Source organism: Marmota marmota, unplaced genomic scaffold (genome assembly GCF_001458135.2).
Source record: "Marmota marmota marmota unplaced genomic scaffold, marMar, whole genome shotgun sequence".
In the NCBI taxonomy this organism is placed as follows: Eukaryota; Metazoa; Chordata; class Mammalia; order Rodentia; family Sciuridae; genus Marmota; species Marmota marmota.
The window spans coordinates 3,105,529-3,121,900 of NW_026000019.1; the positions used below are offsets into that span (position 1 = coordinate 3,105,529).

At 37.1% G+C, this 16,372-nt stretch overlaps 1 long non-coding RNA gene across 1 annotated transcript; it reads left to right on the forward strand.

Moving 5' to 3' along the window:
- Window positions 1-1,234: 1,234 nt before the first annotated feature.
- On the forward strand, window positions 1,235-15,501 carry LOC125618635. Its single transcript, XR_007349948.1, has 3 exons — window positions 1,235-1,911; window positions 9,278-9,361; window positions 13,220-15,501. It is a non-coding gene; the product is annotated as an uncharacterized LOC125618635 (long non-coding RNA).
- Window positions 15,502-16,372: the final 871 nt, after the last annotated feature.

The window sequence follows — 16,372 nt, forward strand, 5'->3', positions numbered from 1 at the left end:
CCATGACAGGAACACAGCCACTCCCAGGGTCACTCGCAGGGTCAATAAGCAAAGACCTATTTGTGTAGGGTCTTAAAGCAAGGTTTAAATGCCCAGACAAAATCTTGACAGACAGCTTGGGGCAAACAGAAGAAGACACTCTGCATCCAGAGTCAGTCTCTTATCTAAATGACTTGGTTGTGATCACCAGTATCTGGGTGACTAAGAACTGGGACTGAGGTCTCACTATAGTTCATTTAGAATAACTGCTGCAACTCCAGGTTTGTTTTTTGCTTTTCCTTCAAAGTACTGTTACGCTGATGTCTTAGGGTCGAAAGGAAGGTGGAACCATTGTCAGGTCCTCTATCCAGCAACTGAGCTCCAAATCACGTTCTCCTCTCACCATCTCTAGCTACACGATGAGCCAAACTTGTCCCCCTTGCTAGTCCCAGACCAGTTCCCTGGAAGGTAGCAGTTTTCCTACTGTGACTATGAAATGATGGAAAATATGGGACAAATCACATTATCCTCTGCTGTCCTGTCCTCATTCTAACTGCACAGAAGGCTGTAGGGATCTGTTAGATTTTACTGATTGATTGGAGTGACTGGTGGAAATTACAGTGGAAATTAATTAGGAAATTAAAGAGGAAAACAAGTATTTCTATATGTTACTTTTCTGCATAATTCAAAGGAAAAATAGTAAGAAATGAAATCCATCATAGGTGAGTTACTTTGTAGTGATTACCAGTTCCTTTACCCTATCTTCAAGTTTGGGTCTCTTCGTGACAGCATTACCTTCTAGATTTGCCCATGGCTCCTCCTGTACTTTTTAGGTAATAAAATCTTCACAATGAGTGCTGGCCTTTCTCCAGGATTCACCCTTCTCTTCTCATCTGTTTTTTTAATCACTTCTGAATTGATCTGTTTGGACTGACATTCAGTAGGACTCAAGAAGAACAGTTTTTGGTAGATATTGTTCCAGCTTCCCCCAAGGAGTCAGATTGGCCACTCCAGATAGAGAGACTTTATTACCCCCAGGCCCTGCAAACCAGACCAGGCACTCTGAGACTTGTTCCATTGAAGGTTTCCTCATTAGCATGTGTCATAGACTTCTCTTTCATTTATTTATTTATTTAAGTACTGGGAATTGAACCTGGGGGTGCTTTACTACTGCACTACATTCCCAGCCCTTTTATTTATTTATTTATTTTACTTTGAGACAGGGTCTTGCTAAGTTGCTTAGGGCCTCACTAAATTGCTAAGGCTGGCCTTGGACTTGCAATCATCCTTCCTCAGCCTCCTGAGTTGCTGGGATTACAGGTATGCACCACTGAGCCTGGCACAGACTTCTATTTATTTTTTCACTTGTCTGACAAATAACTGTTGAATTTGATAATCCCACCCCCTGCAAAAAAGAAAAAGAAATTCCTCACATTCATGTCTTTTAAGGACAGTCTAAACCCTTAAGAATTATCCCATAGTTTGCAGTCAAATTCTTCTCAACATGTATAACTGGTGGCATGTCTGAAGTTTTTCAATGAATATTCAACCCCTCTCTATTTTGAATTGTGGAGATTTGGGTGTGTTAGGAATAAGAAGCTGACCATTTATTAAGTATTTTCTTTAGTCATCATTGCTTTATCTATCTATTGACAAAATAAAAGTTTTAAAATTACCTTTTAATGAGGTGTTAATTGAGTTATTTGTTCTAGAGGTCCTGTTGAGTAATTAGAGGCTAAGAGTAAATGGTTGGGGGAAGATAGGAATCTACTTTCATATATATGTGGTACAAATTTTACATATTTCTCATTTTAGAGTTTGTTCAGTTTTCTTTTTCAACCAGTTCTTCTATACCATCATGAAGCCCTCGCATGTTAACACATATAGATACCTAAACCAAATGGACCCTATTTTCCTGAAGAGTCTGACCAGGTAAGTAATTCCCATTACAGGATCTTGTCTAGTTTCTTCACACTTAATACTAACTCATCCAAAATATTTCTGAGTTTTTAATAAAGAAGCATCCCATATGATTTAGATTATGCATAGTGTTTATTTAAAATAAGGTCTGGGACTTTATTTACTCATTTTTATTTATTTATTTATTTATAATTTGAGCATGATTAAGTATTATCAGGATTTTTTCTTCTCCTTTTTTGTTTCTGAAATATTTAATTTAACTGGAGTGAGATTGAGGGACAGTGATTGTCATGCATGAGGAGGATGGGGTTGAATAAGAACGGGTGAGGAAGGAACTGGTTTGGGGGAAGAAGTTCATAAGAGGCTTTTAGAGGACAAGATTCTAAGCACAGAGACAAATTATTTCTGTTGCCCAGCAAAAGTGGTGAGGTTGGATAGAAATGTAGCAATTGAAGAAGTAGCACATAGAATAAAATAGATTCAAGAAAGAATTGGTGAGTCTAAATATTAGGGGAAGAGCTTGGACTCTAGAAAGATAAATACATATGTCCTTGGCTGTCAGCAGTTGGATGAATGCTCTTAGTATCCATCTGAAATAAGAATATAGGAAAAGTGGGGTTAAGGATGTAACTCAGTGATAGGGTGCTCGTCTAGCATGCAAGACCCTGGGTTCAATTCTAGCATTGCAAGTATTAATGTATAAAGAGCAAATACAGGAGAGAGGAAGATGAGGAAAGATGTTGATTTGGGAATGTCGAGAGGACTTGTTAATTAAGATTCCCAGTAAAGAACTAGATATAGGAATTTGGGATAAAAGAAGCAACTTTGGACTGGAGGAATAGTTCTTGAGTCATTAATACATGGGTGGTAAATGTAGGTGTGGGAATAGAAGAGATGAAAGGTAAGTAATTTTTAGAATGAGAATAGAAGAAACTTTGTGCAGAACCTTGAAAAATATTAGAAATGTATAAGACAAAAAAAATGTGATTTTCTTGGCAGAACCCAGAGGGGATCAGACTCAGCAGACAAAGTTTCAAAATCAGAGGATGGAATTCTACACGTGTAATAGTCAACCGTTACAAGTACATACTGCTAGTTGAATGTCTTCTGACTCCCAGTTTCTTCTCTAAGCAAATTTGACAGAGTCCCTCACAAATAACCTCCAAATTATATCATTTAAGGACTTAAGTACAATGGCTCCTCTAAAGCAAATCAAGTCACTTGAAAAACTTCATCCATGTTAACAGAACCTCAAATATGAACAAAGAATAAAGGATCTAGGCTAACACAATAGCACCAGTGGAAAACAAACAAATGTCCCCAAAGAAATAGATTCTATGCAAGGGACGAATGAGAAACTCAAATTCTAATTAGTATCCTCACAGAGATTAGTGATATACAGAAAAGAAATACAGATAATAAAAGAGAGCTCTTGGAAATAGAAAATATTCATTGAATTTTTTTTAGAATTCCACAGAAGAAATGGAAGATAACATTGAGGAATCTTCCAGAAAGTTGAACAAAATAGCTAAGTGTGGGTAGAGATTTCACACAGATTTTTAAATAAAATTTCAAAATAAAGTTTTATGTAAAGATTTAAAATTGTTGACATACAAAAGAGAAGAAAGAGCTGAAAAGAGACACCCAAGACTGTTAGGCAGCATGGAGTTGGGAAAGGCGGAGGTTAAGGCCACAGTAAAGAAAGTCTGTGGTTATCTGGCTGTGTGGACTTGAACAAGTAGTCTCCTCTCTTTGAGATTTCTCAGCAGTAAAATGAAGGCAATAGTATAATCATTTGAAAGGTTAATTTGGTTCAAACAAGTAGCAGCACTTGAAGCCAGGCTCGGTGGTGCATGCCTGTAATCCCAGCTACCTGGGAGATTGAAGTAGGAGATCATGAGTTCCAGATCAGCCTGAGCAATGTAGTGAGACTGTCTGGGGGCAGTGGAAGGAAGCAATACTTCCCTGATAGTTAAATACTCTAAATGTTAGCAATTACTATGAACTAAATAACTTCTCTTTGGAAAATCAATTTTTTGGAATAAAAAATAAAACACAAAATTTTATGTCAAAAAATACTCAGACTGCTACATAAACCCACACCTAGTTTTCAGGCAGTTGCTTCTGCTAGGAGTTAAACATTTATTTAGGAGCTCATTTGACTTTTTTCTGTCTGTATTGTTTTGCTTCTTCTCCTAAGGTACCGAGGAACTGTGGAATAACAAGATAAAACAAAGTTAATTCCATCACACAAACAGATGTAAAAGTTCATCTGTTTAAGAACCATAAAAAAGTCAGATGATAGCTGGATTATCTGTTCTTGAGGCTTAAAATAGTGATAATTCAGACTTAGGTTGAAACAGAGCAATCCCTGAAGTCTTCTCTGGAGAAAGCCAGGCCTGATGTGATGGGAATTCTCACTTGGGCTTTGGGAAACACGATTAATGTTTTTCTGGGGTCCTTTCCTGTAGCAGCAGCAGCCTGCTCTGGGAAGAACAGAACATTCTCTGGAAGGGACACTTTCTTCTTTCCTAGGGTCTCCCAGCTTCCCTGACTTTGTGTGGCCTAGCATGATTTTATGATTATGATAGTATTATCTTTTTATGCACTGTGTGTAAGTTTGCCATATGCCTTAGCCAAACAAATAACCTTTCAGTTATCTATAAATCCTAAGAGTTTTCTCCAAGGTTTTGTGTTTTCTTTTTTTGGTGGGGTGGGAACCGGGGATTGAACTCAGGGGCACTTGACCACTGAGCCACATCCTCAGCCCTATGTTATATTTTATTTAGAGGCAGGGTCTCACTGAGTTGCTTTAGCGCCTCACTTTTTGCTGAAGTTGACTTTGAATTTGCAATCCTCCTTTCTCAGCCTCTGGAGCCACTGGGATTACAGGTGTGTGCCACCAGGCTTGGCTGTGTTTTCTTTTTTTTAAAAAAATTTAATTTATTCTTTTTAGTTCTACATGGCAGTAGAATGTGTTTTGACATATTATACATAAATAGAGTGTAACTTTCCATTCTTGTAGGTTTTGTTTTCAAGTATAAGAAATGTTTGTTTAGTTGCATGGGAAGAGGTATGAATTAGGACACATGGCTGCCAGTGACAGAAAGAAGTTCTCAATCAAATGTATAAAAACAAAATATCTATTTACCGACATATCTGGAAAGTCTAAGATGCAGCTAACTTCAAGTTAGCTGCTTAATTGATACTAGAATTTTCTCTTGCTCTGTTTCTCATTTCTGCTTGTTTCTCTTTTGTAGCACGTTGGCCTCTTATTATTGTAATATTGAGAAGTTTCCCACTTAACTTAGGAAGGTGGCCATTGAGCAGCCTTAAATTTAAATCTTTTCAGAATTGTGACTCCACAGGCAAAGGAGGGATGCTGCCAATTTGGACTAACCTGGTAGTTACGTGGAGAATTCTGATTGGCCCATCTGGGCCTGTGCTCCTCTCTGAAGGAGTCACTGTTGCTCCAGGTCTGGGCCATTGTGATTGGCCTGACATGGTCTTTTGCTCACACCTGTGATAGGGCACTGTGATATGAGGGGAAGGGGAAACTTTCTTAAAGAAGAAAGGCATACTGTTTCCACAAGTGTAGCAGATAAAACTTGAATTGCCACACTTTGCATGGTGAGAAAGTAAAGAGGAGACAGATTGCTTTTTGTTTTCATGATGTTGACTTACTAACCATATTCAATCTTACCTTTTCAGGGACCTGGTGGATATTCTTTCAAAAAAAAAAAAGTATGTTTTTGCCAGATACATTTGGCAACTGGCAGTCATACACATTTACACACAATATTATGAGAATTCACAATGAATAATGCTTTCAATTGAGCTACTTATTAATTTTTTAAAAATTATTTCTTGCAATGAACTTTTGTCAAATAGCTAATACAGGCCATGAACAGAACAACAGAGTCATAGTTTCTGCTTCACTGTAATTAGTGTGTAATGAAGGGTTAAAACAATCACACAGGGTCTGGTAGAGCAATTACCTTGCATGCATGAGGCACTGGGTTTGATCCTCAGCACCACATAAAAAAATAAATAAGATATTGTGTCCATCTACAACTAAAAAAAATTTTTTTTTTAAAAACCAATCACACACATATATATGCCCTTTGAATTTGTTTTAAATGCAGTAAAATTTATAATAAGAGTAGACACCTGGCTTATATTGGCACACCAGAGGCACTGTGTTACAAGAAGTTATGGTTAGGGGGAGTCTTCAGTGATGAGTAGGGATTAACCAGTTATAAGTGTAGAGATAAGTTCCAGGGAAAAGAAACAGCATGTGTTATTGACCCAAACTGGAAAGAAAGTCCTGAAGGAAATCTGCATCAGACTGAAGAGTGAGGGGAACAAACTGCAAAGCCAAATATAATGTAGGGGATCATGCATGTTGGTTGAAGTCTACATTTTTCTTCCCTACCTATAATGGGAATCTTGAAGGGTTTAAATCAAGGCAATGACACAATTTGATTTATGTTAACAAAAATAATTCTAGTTCATTCATTCATTCATTCATTCATTTAGGCTATGGATGAACAAGACTGCCTGAATTTGAAGTCTAATTCTACCACTTACTACTTGTGGGACCCATAATGAGTTACCTAACCTCTTTGTACATCAGTTTTCTCATCTGCGAAATGGTGTTAGTCTCAACAACTATGTGATAGATTTCTCAAAAATGAGAATTAGATAACTTAAAATACATTAGGGTTATAAAAGTGTTTTATGTATGATGGTATCTAATATTTATGTATGATGATATCTGTTTGCTAATATTATTGTTTAACATATATTTATTGAGCAGTCCCTATGAGCCAGGCATTAAAAAAGCATGAAATGGTCTTTGCAAAGAGTAGGAGTCTTTGCTCACTAGAGAATTTATGGTAAGGTTATCATAATGTGTTGAATAACATTTTGAGTTTGAGTGATCATGATTTTTGTAAGACTAACATGCCCACATGTTTTACAACTATCCAAGCTATCATCTATGGATTTCAGAGTTAGATATATAATACAGACTGGATTTCATTTTTGGCTTTGCTTCTTACAACGACTAAGCCTCAGTTACTGTACTGTAATATGGGGACAACCTCATATTGTTTCTTTGAAGACTAAATGAGATCGCATATATCTGTATTTGTGTATTTATTTGTGCTCGGTCTGTAGCTCAGTGGTAGAGTGCTTGCCTTGCACATGTGAGGCACTGGGTTCAATCCTTGCCACCACATAAAAATAAATTAGTAAACAAAGATTGTGTCCATTATAACTAAAAAAATTTTTTTAAAAAATGCTTAACACTATGACTGCCACATTGTAATAACTTTATAAATGGTAGTTATTATCAGTGGTAACTTAAGAGGTGGTGGTATGGTATTTTTTTTAAAAAAGCAAGTCTAAATGCTAAATTTATGTACCCTTTCAACACATGCTCTGAGTTAATGAAAGAAATGAATTAGCTGCTTAACATATACCTCAACAAGGAAGAATACACATTGAATTATTATTAAAGTAATTTTTAAGTAGGGAATTGGAAAAAAACAGAATAGAAACAAGGGCAGACTTTAATATTTTACTGAAAATACTTGTGGATTTCTTAAACCTTGGATGGTGAAAATAGTTGATAAGGTATTCATATGTTAAAGATAATTATTGAAAAGAAGAAACTAAAATGCTGGCAGACCTCAATCCAAAATACTTCCTTAGCCTGCTAAAAATGAATATTTCTAGAACTTGCATATGCAGCTTTAAATTTTATTCTCTTTCTGTTATTTAAATAAATAAGGGAAAAATGATCTAGTGGATTTTACAAAACACAAATATTTGCTCTTTAAAAGATGAAGTCTATACTGGGTGTGGTGGCACACGCTTGTAATCCCAGCCGCTCAGGAGGCTGAGGCAGGAAGATTGCAAGTTCAAAACCAGCAAAAGTGAGACTCCAAGCTCTAAGCAACTCAGTGAGCCCCTGTCTTTAAATAAATTACAAAATAGAACTGGGGATATGGCTCAGTGGTCAAGTGCCCCTGAGTTCAATCCTTGGTACCAAAAAAAAAAAAAAAAAGAAAGAAAGAAAAAGAAAAAGAAAAAAAATTTCAAACCTGTTTTGAATCTACCCTTTTAATTTCTGTTCTTCTTGTCTCTAGCTAAACATGAATTATCATGTAACTACAGGCATATGGGTTTAATTTTTATTATGCTCTAACACAAGTGGAAAGTGGAATATGAAAAGGATATTTCCATTTTTATAGCAATAAGTTAACATTAAATCTAGCTTTATGGTGTTTAACTTGGAGGCATCCTGCCAAAACACATTGATTGATAGGATGAAAAATAAAACCACTAATGGGATGCCTTGTTCTGTAAATTAGGGTTGAGGATTATGGAGCTAAGATCACTTTTCTTTTCTTTCTTTTTTTTTATTGCTCTTTGAAAGAAGGAAAAGTAAGCAAACTAGTCTGTGCCTGGGGTGCTTTGCAGGGATACCAACAGAAGGCTGGGTAACTGGCCTCTGGAGTCTATAAGCCCATGGTGGATAGAATTCAACTACTTAGAAACAAATCAAAACAAATACCTGCAAGTGAACTGTATATAGGACAGAGAAAAGAACAATACTGTAAAAAGATATGCGAAGGAAAAGTGAATTATAAGGCAAAACAACCAGCAAACGCAGTTCCTCCATAGTCACAAGCCAGAACTTGAGCTTAATTTCCTGCCTTACAGTTGGCAACACAACCCACTGAGATGGGTGTTTCACATTTAAGATATAAGAGAATAAAGACTCGTTTGGTGAGAATTTTCCTCCTAAGCGGCAGTGCAGAGACATGTATCTCATAAAGGAAGGGAATTTATGCATGCATCTGGCATTTCAAGACCCACATAAGCCTCAAAAAAATTCCAAAGTATAAACTAGAGATTTGGCATGAAAAAAAATTAAAAGAAGTATGCACTGTTTCTTTTTTTAAAATAAAATAAAGTAAAATAAATAAAAGATTTATTCTAAACTTGTAGAAAATAAATGCTTTATTTGTTATTAAATTCAGTTCCTTTTCCACTTCCATATTTCTCCTAGACCACTGGAATTTCCTCTCTCTGATTCCTCTTTTCCCTGTGATTTTGCTTTTCTTATTTTCCTTGTTCTGTTTTCAGTGTCCAGTGAAACTAGATACTTATATATAGTCCAGTGGATCCCTGAGTTTAAGATTTCTGGGATAAGAAAGTAAAAATAAATCAGGGGACATCAATATAGGATTAACAACTTTCTTTTTGTTTTGCTAATGACAGATATCAAAAACAAGATTTAATAATATTAAATTTAATTACATATAAAATTGACTACATTGAAGTTATTTCTCTGATTTCTTCTCAGACTGGTAAAAAATGATTGACTGGTTGACCCCAATCTGGAGACTCACTTTGGATTATGGTTCTAACCTGCAAGAATTAGTCTAAGGTATCTCCTTCATTTTATGACTGCAAAACATTTATATCAAAATGCTTTTAAAATTACATTTACTTTTTCCTTAAAGGAAATATGTTCCTCTGGACCTTTTCATCATGTTTAGGATGAAGTCTGCAATTTTGAAGATGTCTTATATTTTTACTATCTGGTCCCCATTCATTGTTACATCCTTTTCTTCCTACCACCTATTCTTTCCACCCTAAGCAGGTCTGGTCATAGGTACTGTCAGGCTTCTTTTGTGCTTTAACATGTGCTACTCCCTCTGAGGGACTTTGCATTTAAAACCCAATTCAAGGCTAACTCCTAGGGGCAGTACTTCCTGGAAGTACCTCCAGCTAGAGATCTTGACTAGTACTTCCTATGTTCTCTCAGGAATATATCCATATTTACAAAAAGTATTTATGTTTATTTATTCATGAGAAAAAAATACATGAAACCTCTACTGTTGTACCTCTTATAATCTTGTATGTCAAGGTTTTATTTATATATTCTTTCCTAGAAGAACTTCTTGAAGGTAGACACTACATGCTTTTAGATTTTTGTTATACAAATAATGTACATTGCTGCAAGACTAAAATGCATTAGTCAAAAGTTTTGAAATTATAATATTTTTAAAAACATGATTAAAATCTTATGCAGTGTAAGACTCCACTTACCACTGGTTTTTGTAGGCAAAAGAAAGTAGAACAGAATTATTTTCCCACTTGTGTGAATTCTGCTATTCTGATTACCTTCTATCCCACTCCCTATCATTGCCACACCAGCCCTGAGGAGACAGTGTGACTGTAGTCATGGAGTTTGGTTAACATAGTACTCCTCATCTAATGTATCAGTGTGCCCATGTGAATAATGAAGAAAAGATATCTAGATGGATGCACACACACACACACACACTCCAAAAAGTAAAACACACACACACACACACACACACACACCTTGATGGTGCATTTCTTGCTTTGCCAATAATTGTACTCTTATTTGATCACTTTTAATACTGCCTAGGTAGACTAGATGGCTCTATCTTATTTGTATTTTTATTCTCTGGCACAGTGTCTAGGTAAATATCTGTTGAACGAAGGGCAAAACATCTCCTCAGTGCTTTTCTCTAAATCTGATATGAGAATCTATTGAGTCCAACAGTGTGATCTTAGCTGCAGCCTCCAATGAGAAAACAGAAAGGAAAACGAAAGGGCTGTAGTGGCAATGGGGTGACTCATTTTGTTTTTGAATTTAATTCCCTCTTATCGTAAAGTAAAAACAGTGGCTGAAAAAAAAGAGATGTGGTTTCACAAAACATCATTATTATTTCCTTACTAAAAGTACAATACAACAACATATAATTATGGAAATTGAGTTGGGAGCCCAGATTACATGCCCATGACGCAGGATGCAACAGTTACTTGTACCAAAACATTACCTTTACTGATATTAAGAAATCTGACATCATGTTATGGAATAAAGTAATTGAGAAAATAATAAATTGATTTTGGAAATTCTTTAAATATATGGATTAGCATTCTATGACAGGTAAGAGACATGCAATTGGGAAGGACCAACCCTCAATGAGCCTAAGACTGGTTAATGAGGTTATAGGGCACACCTGCCAAACCCCAGGGAGTCAGAGAAGAAACTATGGCATCTCCAAAGTTCTCTAAAGATTTTTACCCTTGAACAACTCCCTCCCTCCACTCATACCTGGCCACCTACTGATTTGAGTAGAATGTGAAGCTGCTATGGCTCAAATCCCAAACCACTGTTCATCAAACTAGGCCTGCTGTTGCCTAGAGGAATTCCCAACAATTGTCCGCTCCAACCTTTGTGGAGGAGCTATTGCTCTGAGTAGAGAGAGAGGGTTTTCCCCTTATCTTCTCCCCAAACAGGTTTATGGCATATCTGTGGTCTCTTCCCAGTGTGAGTTGCCTACTCAAAAACCAGTCTTCTTTTTCCTTGTTAGCAAAACCCTGATTTGGGGTGTTCACTTCTCCCCCTTTGACTCCAGTGTAAAATCCTGATTAGTTTTGATAATCCTCTTCCCTTGTTAGAGATTGATTTAGAGGTAAGTATATGATAAAAGATATCCAGGAAGGCTGTGGTACCAAGTATGATACTAAGACTGCAGAGGCCACCTGATGATAAGAAGAAAGATTTAACCCAATATGACAGAATAGAGAAAAATGGAAAAAGCAAGTTTCAATAGTGACTTCATAAGCCACTGGAATGACCTGCCCTGGAAGTGTTACCTATGGACTCCTTGTCTTGAGATGGCAAGTTGCCTTTCTTGTTGAGGTTGGGTTGTCTCCTTCTGGAAGCCAGAACATCCTTACTGCTGTACTCTCAACCTTTAAGGAAGCACTATCGACTTCTGCTCCTACCAAATCAATTTCCAGCTCTCCTGGGTCACTCATGTTCTTTACTGTTTATGAATCTTTACTAACACTATTCCATCTATGGAACATAATCTTACATTGCACTTATAGCTAGTGAAAATATATTCACTTTTCAAATCTACTCCAAGTCTTATTACCTGAGATAGCCTTCTCCAACTTGCCACTCATCCCTTCCTTCAGTCTATGTGTTGCTCTTGGTTTGAATCAGCCTTCTAACCTTTGTTCTACTTTGCTTCATTCTATATGTGTCAGTCTCCTCAAATAGTATAAAATATCTTTTAGGAAGAAATCAAATAATTTTTTGCCAAACGATTCCAGGAATCATGAATTTTTCATGTTAGAATTGCTCCTACAGCCCTGGTACACTGCCTCTTAGCAGGTGCTCCATGCAATTTGCCAAATTGGTCATGTGTGAAGTGAAAAGGCTGGATTAAATGGTATACCTACCATCCCTTCTGGCTCTAAGGTACAGTGGTGATGTCTAAACTGAAATGAAAATGTATTTCTTAATGATATATAGAAGTTTGAGAAGTAAAAAGGAAAATCATCAGCATGGGTGGTGGTGGAATACAAATATCTTGGTCTTTTTAAAAAGATTAGTGTTTTTAAAACAATACTTCTATTTTTGGACATCTTTACTCATGATATTTAGTTTTTGATGACTATCCAGAATAGCTCATTGTAAATGAAGAAAGTCTGGTTGCTGACGAGGAATGTGCTGAAAATAGAATCTCATAATCCGTGGCCAATCATAAATCTTTCACAGACTTGCCAATATTTTGGGATTTATTGGAGAGTTTTCTGCCCTTGTTTCAAATGGAGCATATTCCTAATATGTTGCACTTGGAGGGGGATTTATTTTGCTAAAGGGAACAGTCCAGTGGGCTATTTTTGTACTCACTTTTGACATTTAGGCTTGGAAATACTGTATTTCCAAGATACTTATCCCTGGATAAGCCTGCAATGCTGATGTAAAAGCATATCGGGTCAAAAGTTTAATCGTCTGTTAACGTGACCTTTCATAGAGGATTTCCCTATTGTGGAGTTCTCTTTGTGTAGAGTAAGTGATGGGTAAAAAAATAAATACAAGACGGAAAAAGTCTGAAAGGATCAAGGAGTCAAATTTGTTCCTTAATTATTTACCTCACATTTTCATTTCTAAAGTTTATGAACATAGGAAAAGACATACACACAAAACTCCCGGAGACTCTGTTTTGTTCTAGTTTAATGATGGATCAAATCTCTGCTTGTTTTTCCACTACTACCTCAATTAGCTCTATTGGCTCACATGAGAAAAGGCAGCTAGGTACACAGTGGCTACTTGGAAGGTTCCATGGAGGAGATGGAGTGAGGGGGAGGGGGAGAAAACAGGAGGAAGGAAATGAAGGCTGCTGCAGGAGGGTGAAAAAACAGGAGGGGGAAGCCTCTTGGATTTCCCTTTTGATTTGTTTTGTTTTTGCAGTGCTCTACGGTGAACTGTGCCCCAGCCCTAGCGTGCCATGCATTTCTTAATTGGGCATAGAAAATGGACAGTTCACTTTGCTGCAGTACCAAAGCTGCTGACGCAGAAATCCTGCCTGTCTAGAAGCAGGTCCAGCCTGGGGAACTTGGCAGAGTGACCTGCAGCTAAGACCAAAGTAAGTGCAAACTCCAAGTGGAAGGCACCAGTAAATGTGTTAAAACCAAATTGTGCTTCTGACTGGTGACCATTTTTTTTTTAATTTTTCACAATGAAAAGTAGCCTCTAAGCCAATATGTTTTCAATTTTTCTGTAAAACACCAGTGTTTATACCTCCGTGGTCTTGTTCATGCTATCCTATCTATCTGGAAGCATTCCTATTCTTCCACCTATTGCCTACCCTTTCCCCCGAATTTGTGAGCATCTAAACATTTCTTGAAGCTGTTTCACCAGGTAGAATTTACCATCTGTTTATTTTATTTCATTTAATTTTAATTTTTTTAGTTATAGATGGACACAATACCTTTAATTTATTTATTTTTGTCTGGTGCTGAGGATCAAACCTAGTGCCTCTCATGTGGAAAGCAAGCACTCTACCATTGAGCTATAATCCCAGCCCTACCACCTGTTTTTGAGTTTCCCACTCTGGGTGGTAAAATACATGTAATCCCTGTAATACTTTAGTGCATTTAATGTACATATCTTCCGTGGCTGTGTTTTTTTTGCTCTCAATAAGGCAGGAACTATCATCTGCATCTCTGGAATTTAGCAGAGATTTTCTCATTGTAGGGATTCAGTATTTATCATCCCTAGGCATAGATCAATGAATGAAGAGTGGCGGTGGTGGTTGTGGTAGGGATTGAGGTTCAGAGATTAAATTGGCAAGGGCTAAAGGATTTCAAAGCCTTTCCTAGTGGATGTGTGCAATGGTGGTTACCACCCTATAACTATTTCATCAAAAACTGTCATTCCCTTCAGGGCGTGGAGCACTGCAATGACGAGAGTCCCTTCCCTGCTGTTTAGGAATCCTGCTATTAGTACATTACCAAGGCTTTGTTGCTATTCCCCTAGCTACATCCCATGTGACCTCATGGAAGAAATGAAGAATATCTAATCGTCTGGAAAAGGTTACAAATTTTCATCTAAATTAATTCAGTAACCTTTACCAGGTATTTACTGAGTATCTATATTGTTCCAGGCATTATGCTAACTTACACACTGGGTGAAGAATTCTGTAATTTGAAAAATCTGCACAAACCACTGTCTCACCTTTGAAGTTCCCAAGAAAAAAATTCCAGAACACAATTTGCTAATGCTCTATATTTCCTTTTCCCCCTTATATTTATTGGTAGTGAATTAAGAGTTCAACAGGAAAACTTTCTTTTGCTCTGGAAGGTATTTGGGTACATAGGAAAGAGTATGGGCTTTGGAGACCAGCAGATCAGACTTTACTTGGAGCTGTATGGAAATCAATTTCTTCATTAACAAAAATAATTCCAATAATTGAGATAACAAATATGAGAATGAATCTAGGAAATTACAATGCTCAAAAAATGATAGTCTCATATTTCTCTTTTCTATATTAAGCAACCCTCCTGATGTCTTTGTGAGTATGTATAATTTGTACATTTAGAGCAGATGCCACGTATTAACTCTTTCGTAGAGTGATAGGGATCACTTTTTTTTTTTGAGAATTTTTTAATATTTATTTTTTAGTTTTTGGTGGACACAACATCCTTGTTTGTATGTGGTGCTGAGGATCGAACCCGGGTCGCACGCATGCCAGGCGAGCGCACTAATGCTTGAGCCACATCCCCAGCCCTAGGGATCAATTGTAACATGCTGAAAAATACTTTGATGGAAAAGTGAATCATGGGCCTCAAATCTTCCTGCTCAGCTTTGCTAAAACTAGATGGGTGATGGTTTAAAGGACAACACCAACAGTGGAATTTGTGCTATGGAGTTCAAAAAGCTCAAGTTGAAAACCCTTCTTTGCCACTTACTAGCCAGTGGATGTTGAGCAAATTAATCAAACATCCTGTGGTAGACAGTATAATGCCCTCCCATCCAACAATGACCATGCCTTAATCCCTGGAATGTGGGAATCTGTTGCCTTGCATGGCAAAAAGGAACTTTGTATCACACATGTGAAATTAAGGACCTTGAGATGGAGAAAGTATCTTGCTTTATCTGGGTGCATTCAGTGTCATTGCAAAGGTCCTTGTAAGAACAGAAACCGGGTATAGTGTGTGCTTGTAATCCCAGTGCCTGGGGAGGCTGAGTTAGGAGGACCACAAGTTCAAAGCCAGCCTCAGCAAAAGTGAGGTGCTAAGCAACTCAGCAAGACCCTGTCTCTAAATAAAATATAAAAAGGGGTAGGAATGTTGCTCAGAGATTAAGTACCTCTGGGTTCAATCCCTAGAACCCCAAGCAGCTGTGGTCGCAGAGTGCTATGTAATTCTCAGAACACTCTGGTCCTTGAACAATGGCACTGAGATTATTGGTTTGGAATGCACTTTTGGNAAAAAAAAAAAAAAAAAAAAAAAAAGAAAGAAAGAAAAAAGAAAAAGGGTAGAATCAGAATCAGACTTAGGAAAAGGACATGGATCAGGTGCCTAGAGGCTGGAGTAGGAGGATTTTAAGTAGCCTCAGCAATTTAATGAGACCCTGTCTCGAAATAAAAAATAGTCTTTCTTGAATTCCCTTTTCTTTACTTGGAACTGTATGGTAATTCACTCAATATCTATGAACTTCAATTTCTGCATCAAAAAAGGGCTAGGATTGTTGTTCAGTATTACAGTACTTATAGGTCCAATCTCTCCTCTCTCTCTCTCTCTCTCTCTCTCACACACACACACACACACACACACACACACACACGAGAAGATGAGACTCCAGAACCAGAGTTTGGAAAGATGCTCTTTGAAGATGGATGAAGGGGTCGCAAGCCAAGAAATGCAGATAGCTCTGGAAGCTGGAAAAGGCAAAACAATTGATTCCTCCTAGAAGCTTCCCAAAATGACACAATTTGTGGGAAAAAAATCTAAGTTTGTGGTAATTGGTTTTAGCAGCAATTGAAAACTAGCATACAATATGTCAAGAGCTTTGTAATGTTTTGAACAACCAATAAAAAAAAAATAAAAAATATATTAAAAA